This window comes from Terrapene carolina, unplaced genomic scaffold, assembly GCF_002925995.2.
Source record: "Terrapene carolina triunguis isolate 2854851 unplaced genomic scaffold, T_m_triunguis-2.0 Scaffold641, whole genome shotgun sequence".
NCBI classification, from domain to species: domain Eukaryota; kingdom Metazoa; phylum Chordata; order Testudines; family Emydidae; genus Terrapene; species Terrapene triunguis.
In genome coordinates, this window is record NW_020664992.1 from 456,003 (window position 1) to 465,103 (window position 9,101).

Consider the following 9,101-nt stretch of genomic DNA (forward strand, 5'->3'; position numbering starts at 1 on the left):
GGGGGGGGGGGAATCGTCTGATTCAGAGACACGAACTGGGGGGAGGGAGGTGGGACTTGGCAACAGGCCAAGCTCTTCTAGGTGCCGGCTGGGGCCTGGGGCGCTCGGCCGAGTGGGCTGCAAACTGCATAAGGACCGGCTGGGGGCCAAAGCCTGGGGGGGGGGGGGCTGAACAGCATGGGGGAGGGGCCACCGCTCCAGGCCTCCCCTCCCCAGATCTTGAGTGGCACTGTGCCCCCCGCTGCATCCAGCCCTGTTCCCAGCTCTGGGCCGTGGGGTCTAACGGTTAGTGCAGGGGACTTAGGAGCCAGGATGCCTGGGTCCCATTCCTAGCTGTGCCGCTGACGCGCTGCTGACTGCCCCTCTGTGCCTCAGTTTCCCCCTCAGGGGCTAATAGAGCACTGAGAGCTTGGAGATCCTCCCGCTCGGTGGGAGCCAGGGGGGAGGACTCGCGCCCGCCAGAGCCCCCGCCTCACTCCATTAGGGAGATGATTTATTCATGTTGATACCGATCTCGGCGCACACCTGGGAGCTGCCGGCTGCGCTAAGTGCTCCGAGGTCTCTGCGGGGCAGGGAGAGGACGGGACGTGCCGCCCCCATTAACGCTAATGGGGCTAATCCGAGCACGGCCCCCCAGGGCCGCCAGCCCCCTCGCAGCCCAGACAGCAAGTCTGAGACCCAAGAGCGGCTTGGATGGTGCCGTCAGTCCTGACCCGCAGCCCCTGCTAGCCCAGCCCTGCCTCCTCGAGCTCTGCCGGTGCCCCTCACTCCCGACCCGCAGCCCCTGCTAGCCCAGCCCTGCCTCCCCGAGCTCTGCCGGTGACCCTCACTCCCGACCCGCAGCCCCTGCTAGCCCAGCCCTGCCTCCCCGAGCTCTGCCGGTGCCCCTCACTCCTGATCCAGAGCCCCCTGCTACCCCAGCCCTGGGTCCCCCACCTCTGCCGGTGCCCCTCACTCCTGCCCCGCAGCCCCGGATCCCCCAAACTGTCAGTGCCCCTCAATCTCAACCCGCAGCCCCTGCTAGCCCAGCCCTGGCCCCCCAGAACGTGGCCCTTCAGGATGACGGGCTATAGAACAAGAGAATCAGTCACAAAGGCCTGTATTAAGGGAAGACATCGCAAGGACAAGCTGGAGCAGTAACTCACCCGCTTAGCCAGGCCGGGCTGACGGCCACTAGCGCAGCTGGAGGGGGGCAGGGCTGGGCTAGCAGGGGCTGCGGGTCGGGAGTGAGGGGCACCGGCAGAGCTGGGGGAGGGGAGCCCAGGGCTGGGCTAGCAGGGGCTGCGGGTCGGGAGTGAGGGGCACCGGCAGAGCTGGGGGTGAGGAGCCCAGGGCTGGGCTAGCAGGGGCTGCGGGTCGGGAGTGAGGGGCACCGGTGGAGCTGCTGGGGAAGGGCACAAAACTGGGGGCCCTGGCTAGGGAGATGGGGACCCAGGGCTGAGCTAATATGAGCAGAGGGGCTAACACGCAGGACAATGAAAATGAAGGAGGGCCAGGAGCCAGGACTCCTGGGTTCTGTCCCCAGCTCTGGGAGGGGAGTGGGGGCCGGTGTTTAGCGCTGCCAATCTTCCTGTACCCCGACTGGTCCCACCCCCTGTTCCGTTAGCTCCAAGGCCCTGCAGTCGGGGGGGGCTCTGACTTTGCCTCATTCCCAGCCCCCCCCCTTCCTCCCAAACATGTGACTAACCAACCCCCCATTCCCCCCCCCCCCCCCCCCCCCCCTTCCCCCCCAACCCGGGGCCCCCCCCCCCCCCCATCCCCCCCCCCCCCCGCCCCGGCCTGGGACAGCTGCTCTGGGGCCAGCAGGGCCAGGAGTCCCCCTCCTCCCATGCTGTGGGGCCGGCTCCGGGTGGGGCCAGTGGGGGAGGGGACGACAAAACCAGTCCAAGCCCTTCAACAAACGACTTCTGCTTTCGGTGGATCCATTTTTAGAGCAGTGTGGGCGGGGGGGGGGCACGCCCACAGGGATCCCCCGGGCAAGAAATGACTTCCCCCCCCAGGGTAAACATGGGACTGTCCCGGGGCAAGGAACAAACCACTGGGACAGGGCGGGGGGACGGGGGGGGGCAGGGTGGCAGTGCCACCTCCCCCAATATACCCCCCAGAGACACCACCAGCACCCTACACAAACCACACCTCCCTGTGCTCCCCCCAGCCATGCACACGCCCCCTCGGTACATGCCCAGCCGCTGGGGAGCCACCCCCCCACTTTCACGCAGGGGGTTGGGCTTCGAAGGCGGCTTTGCTCAGTGCCCGCCCCCAGGGACCCCCCGGGCGAGGGGGGGCAGGAAGGAAAGGGGGAGGCGTGAAATGCGGCCCAGGCGAACGGCTCCTCCAGGCCGAGCTGCAGAGATCCCAGAGGCCTGGCTGGCGGCTGGATGGGAGTCCCCCTGGCAGCTCCCGGCCCTGGGGGGAGGTGGGGCACTGAGGCAGCCTGGCTGCACACCGAGGGGGGGGGCTACGGGATACGATGGGGCTTCCCGACGCCTCGCCGGGAGGCTGCTGTCAATGCAGCCCCCGGGAGGCGAGTTTAGTGAGTCCCCAGGTTCACCCTCAGCCCAGGGATGGTGCAGCTGAGCCACCTGTGACCAGAGGGAAAGTCCTGCCTGACCCCAGCTGGGGCACAGGCTGTGCCCTGGAGCATGAGGGTTGCCAGCCCCCTAGGAGAATTCCAGCCTGGCTCCTCCAGCCGGCCTGGCCTTTCTGTCAACTCCCTTCCCCCTTTGCCCCCAGAATATCCTGCAGCTGTGACTTCCACGGGGCAATCACACAGGGAGGGGCAAACCGGGAGCTCTGAGCCCACATCAGTCAGAACCTGAGCAGGGAAGGCAGATGCAGCCACAGACAGGGTGAGGGGCCGGGCGCTGCAGCTGATTGAACAAACTTAGCGGCAAAGCTAATAAACCCTGTTGTTAATGGGGCCGTGAACCTTCTCTAGCGCCTGTTGGATGCACTTACAGCCCTGATAGGATCCTGCTCCCCCACCCTTTATAGAAGGGAAACTGAGGCCGAGCGGTGCTGTGACACAAAGTGAGCCAGCATCACTACTGAGAAAAGAACCCAGGAGTCCTGGCTCCCAGCCCCCATGCTCTGACCACTAGACCCCGCTCCCCTCCCAGAACTAGGAACAGAACCCGGGAGTCCTGGCTCCCAGCCCCCCTGAGCTGTCAGGAGGAGGGCAGGCGCGCTAGGCCATGGGTATGGGGCACCGACTCCGCCCTGGACACATCCCAGGGATCCTGAGGTTACCGAGTCCTGCTAACTCCATCAGCGGCGCTAAATTTAGCTCGGCTCCGCCTGCCCCTGGCTCCACCAGCCGAGCGCGGCAAATGGAAACCAGATGCTGGGAGAAGCCGTTTGGCGTTGGAGGCCAAAGCTTAACACCTTGATCCCCAGGGGGCGGCCGAGCAGGGGACCCGGCCCTGCTGCCCCCAGCCCGGCCCCCTCATCTGGCCCTGCCCAGCACACGACTCGGAGAACCCTCGGCTCTGACCCAGCCCAAGGCCAAGCCCTGCTCTGCCTGGCCTCGCTCCTGGGACGCCAATTGGCTACACGCGCGGGCTCAGGCCAGGGAGGAGAGAAGGGACACCAGGGACCCCCACTGCAGCGCCCACTGGCCCCCCCCGGCCAATGGTCCAGCCAGTCCCCCTCAGCCCCCGGCCCTGGCTCCCAGTGACCCATGCTGCCGTCTAGCCAGGCTGGGGACCGGGAGATCCAGGGAAAAGCCCCTCTCCACGATCCTTTGTCATGAGTGGGGCAGCGCCGGGGTGGGGGGGGCTCAGACACCTGCTACCCTCCCCAGGACACCACTGGGCCTCTCCTCGCCAGCCCCATCGCTCCTCGTGGGGGGGGGCACAGCAGGGCTGCACCCCAGCCCGGGGCGTTATCCCAGCGTGACGGAGGAGATTTCACGCTCGTGTTGCTGACAGACGCCACCCAGCCGATTTTTGGCAACGCGGCTGGCGTGCTACCTGCCCCCCCGCCCCCCCTAGGCATGGGGCTGCAGCTTCCCAGCCTGGGAGGGGGCAGCTCCCCCCGCTACTGCGCCTCGGCCTCTCACCCCCAGCACCCCGTCACCCAGCAAGTGCCACAGTACCTGGGTGCTGCACAAGGCAAGTGAGTGCTGGCACGGCCGGGGGGGGGAGGAGACACGGGGGGACCGTTTTTAGCAGCCCCTGTCCCGCAGCCCCCTGCTAGGCCAGCCCTCTCCCCCCAAGATCTACCAGTGCCCCCCAATCCTGGCCCCAAAGTGCTTTGTAAACAAGAGTCGTTACTTTAGCCTCACAGCCTCCCCGGAAGGGTTCCTGCTTTCCAGATGGGGAAACTGAGGCAGAGAGGGGCAGGGACTTGCCTACAAGCACCCGGAAAAGAACCCAGAAGTCTCGACTTCCACCGTTCTCCCTCTGGGCCTGCGCCCCCCCGCCCCCCTGGCCCAGCTGAGCCCACGCTCCCTGGCTTGGTGCCAACGCACGGAGCAGCCCCTGCTCCCCACCAGCCAGTGCTCCTGGGTGGGAACTGCCAGGGGGTGGGAACGCCGGGGTGCTGGCCCAGGCTGGCAGGCTCCCTGCCCACTCCCTCTGGGATTCCTGGCTAATCCCCTAATAGGTTCCAGCTGCCCTTAAATGCTTCCCGGGCTTAGCTGAGCTGCGGGGGGGAGAGGGTGAGCCCTGCATGGGGGAGGGGATGGTCCAGGGCTCGGCAGGGGGCCGCCCGGCCATGCAGGAGGGGTGGGAATGTCAAGGGAAAGGCTCAGTGCCCTGCTCTGGGGCTGCCCCCCAATCCAGCTGTCCATCCCACTCTGCTTAGCCCTACCCATCCCAGCTGGCCCCACTGCCAGGAACCTGGGCACTGGCTGGCCCCCACCCATGCTCCAGCTGAGCTGCCAGCCCCCACCTGACTAATGGGAGGGGTGGGGTCATCCCCCCCAGGCTGGTCTTGTAGGGACCAGGAGAAGGTGGTTGAGCTCGGGGGGGGGCTGGGAGCCAGGACTCCTGGCTTCTAGCCCCAGCTCTGGGAGGGGAGTGGGGGCTAATGCATGGGGAGGGGGCTGGGAGCCAGAGACTCTCCATTTTAACTCACTCTCACCGGACACAAGGCAGCTGCCCCAACCCCGTCTGGAGCGGCCGAGCCAAGCGAAAGTGGGTCCGAACTCCGCCTGGCAGCCGGCTCCCCGCACGGCTCTGAGCTCCCCGGCTTCCCCGCCAGCCCGGCCATCGGCTCTGACGCAGCCCCCAGCCGGATCCAGACACCGCGAGTCGGTTACTCCCTGCCATCGGCAGGCCAACACCCTGCGTCCCCAGCGAGTTCAGGCCTGTAGAACCAGCAGGCTTGAATGAAGGAAATGCTCCTGCCCTGGCCCCACGAGGGGGCCAGCACCCGGGGCCAGCGGCGGGCGGCGACTTTTAACAAGTGCCTTTGGAGCGTCTGCTGGTGCCTGGTGCTGGGCCCCTCACCCTGGCGTCTGACTCCGGGGGACCCTGTTCCTAGGCAGGGGCAGGGCGAAGCCCTCACTCACTGCACTCCCCACAGCCTAGGGCCTGGCCTGCCTCCCACAGAGGTTACAGCAGCCCCAAGGCAGCTCTAAGTGACACGCTGAGTTACTGGGGCCCTGGGAAATGGGGGAACAGTCACCACACAGGGCCCTGATCCCAGCTCCATACTGGCTGGGGAGGCCCTGGGGGGGGGTGGGAGGCCCTTTCACCCAGCCACAAGCTGAGCATCACCGAGACCCCCCCCCCCCCGCCGGTGAATACGGCTCTCCCCTCCCCTTGACTAAGGTAGGTTCTTGCTTCATCCCTGTCTCTCTGCAAACGCCCCTCCCGCCTCGCTTCAAAGCAAAGCCCCGTCGGCCTCCCCCCGCCCCCAGAGCAACGGGACAGTCTAGGCTGCAACTCCCCGAAGGGGTTAAGTCAGCTGGACCCTGCACCCCCTCCCGCCTCAGCACAGTCAGAGGGATCCAGTGAGCCAAGCCCCCCGCTGCCCCAGTCCCTCCACACGACCCATAGAAGGGATGAGCATGGGGGGGGGGACCACCCAGCCTTGGGTCCCCCCCTCGCGTGGCATCCTGAGTTGGGTCAGCGCTTGGATGAGGGAGGGCCAAGGAGCTGCCGGCTCAGTGGGGGCTGGCGCTGCCCTCAGACCGCCAACCACCGCTCTGTCGGGCCCTGCCTAAACAGCTGCTGCGCCCCACCCCAGAGGTGGCTGCATCTCCGTGGCGGAAGACGACCTGTCTATAGCCAGCGCTGGGAGAGGAAAGGCGCTCGGGAATCACGTTATTGTTTGTCCACCGTTCAGATCTTGGCAGGAAGTTATTTTGTTTTCTTTAATTAACAATCACTCTGGCGGCAGGTTGTAAACCCCCCCGCGTCGCTCTGAGCTCTTGGGTAAACGTGTACTTTGGCACATGGCTGGAGCTGGGCCCTTTAGCACAAGAACGCAGGTGGATGTTGCCTCTCCGGTTTAAGGAGAATTGCTGGGGGCAGGACAAACCCTTCCCCGTCCGTGCGCCCGCCCGCAGCGCTGCTTTCTCCCCATGGATTGTGCCAGGCTCCAGACACGACAGCGTCAAATCCAAACAGAACAGGAATCGCAACCCCCCGAAACTCGCCCCCCGGATCAATTAACTGAGGGGGGGTAGGCCTGGGAGCCAGGACTCTTGGGTTCCATTTCCCCTGGACTCCCCTGACAGATGGGGCCCGCCCTGGAGGTCCAGTTGCGACACACGCGCCCTGGCGGTGAGGGAGCCGGACCGGCCGAAGCCCCAACCTGGCCCAGGAAGGATGTTTTCCCCCATATATAAAAGTTAAACAAGATGGCGGGGCCTTGAGTCACGGGGGCTGGTTTTCTCCTGGGCCAGGGCATCACACACAGAAACCTGCCTCCGAAATCCCAGGGGAGGCTGAACCCCTAAAAAATCTAGGCCCCATGGAGCTGATCCTCAGCTAGTGTTAACCAGCAGCGCCCCCCCATGCCACCGAGCACTGGGCCCAGTCCCCTGGCTCCCACGCAACGGAGATTCGCTGGGCTCTATATTTAGCAGAGCCAGAGGTCACAGCATGTAGGTTTGATCCCAGCCGGATTAGGCCTTGGGGGTCAGAGATTCAGCAGGCGTGCCTGGAGCCAGAGCTCAGCACCCAGTGGGCTCCGGATTTGGGTTGGGGGTACTCCACCGGGTGCTTTGCTGGCTGGAAAGTCTGGCCCCACGCAGGCCCATCACCTCAGACAGGGGTCTCCCCCTGTGCCCTGCCTCGCTGGTCCCCCTGGCCAAACCTCTCCCCCTCGCTACACTGCCCCCCGCCTGCCCCACCAGCCACCCTCAGCCAAATGCCCCAGCATCCCCTCCTGGGCGACCCCTTCCCCTTCGCCTCCCTGCAGACCCCCAGCACCGCGACGGCTCCTTCGTGGCAGCTTGGGGGTAGGTGGGGAACGCGGGCACCGACCAGGCGGGGGAAGCCCTGGCAGACGTGGCAAGCTCACCCGGGCACGGCGCTCGGGATTGCAGAGTCCTTGGGGCAGGGGCCGCCCTGTGGGCTATAAACGTACAGTCCGGGGGGAACCAGGGGACCCCTCTGGCCCTGGCCTTGCAGGACGGTGGAGCACAGGATCTAGGGGTCCCTAGTGGCCAGACACCCTATGAATGGGTGCAAAAGCCCAGACACCCTCCCCCTCCCGGCAGCCCCACCAGGGCCAGGACGGATTGAACCAGCTCGGCCCGGAGGGTCACCCTGGGGCCAAGGCGGGGCACAGAGAAGCCCCTTCCCCTGCCCAGAGCCGGGCACAGGAGCCAGACCCGGACTGGGGGGGGGGGGGGGGGCGGCCCCCCCCCCCCCCCCCCCCCCCCCCCCGCGCCCGGCCCAGGGGCCCGACCCAGACGGGGGGGGGGGCTGCGCCCACCAGCCCCCGTTCCTCTGCCCAGCGCCGGGCACTGCAGGAAGCGGGTCACTCCCCGGAGCCCCCCCGGGCACCCGGAGCGGGGAGCGGCCGGACCCGGCTCCTCCTCCGCGGGCGCTGCGGGAAGGGGAAGACCCGGGAGCGCAGGGATCCCCCGGGACGCCGCAAAGTTTCTTTGCCCCTCGCCAGCGCCGGGGGTTGCGGAGCCGGGCGGGGGTCGCGGGGGTCCCCGGCAGCTCCGTCCCCCCGGGCGCGCCCTACCTTGTCCGGAGCTCGGCAGCGCGGGGCGAGCCTGGGGCACCGCCCGCCCGAGCCCGGCCCCACTGACATCACAGCCCGCCCCGGCACCTCCCCTCCCGGGGCCCCGGCACCTGCCTCCGGCCCGCTCCCCTCCGGTGCGGCGGCAGCGAGGCGAGCTCCGGGCGATGCGGGCAGGTTCTCCCGGGCCCCGCAGCGGGTTTGCGACGCCCCCTCCCGGAGCGCTGCAGAGCCCGGCTGCCCCCAGCCCGCAGCCTCCTGCCCCGGGGGGTGGGGGGGGGACACACTTAAAGAGACAGCAGCGCACTGCACCAGTCTGCAGTGAGAGCAAACCCCGCAGAGTCGCTGGGCCCCCCCGGGCTCCCCCCCCCCCCACCTGCTTAGTTCCTGGCAGGGGTTAGTTAAAGCAAGAATCCAGGTGGGGGGGGCTGGGGCTGGCCCGCTGCCAACAGGACTTTTCTGGAACCCCCCCTCTGGGACACCCTCCCCCCCTGCCTTGGCCTTGAACCGCAGGGCTGGGGGGGATTAGGGGCCAAATTCAGGGGTGGCGCAAACAGCTCTGACTTCAGCGCTGGTGTGTGTGTGAGGTGGCACCAGCGGCACATCAGAGCCATAGGACGGTAGGACCGGACGGACGGGACCTCGGGAGGCCTAGTCGGGTCCCCGGCGCCCATGGAAGGACGAGGATTATCTAGCCCGTCCCTGGCAGGGGCTTGTCCAACCTGCTCTTAACAACCTCCAGTGGTGGAGACTCCACCACCTCCCTGGGCAGTTTATTCAGGGCTGTGAGCCGGGCAGCTAGGGTGACCAGATGTCCCGATTTTATAGGGACAGTCACGATTTTGGGGTCTTTTTCTTATGTAGGCTCCTATTACCCCCCACCCCCGTCCTGATTTTTCACATTTGCTGTCTGGTTGCCCTACGGGCAGCTGACTTCGCCAGGCCGGCCTGTG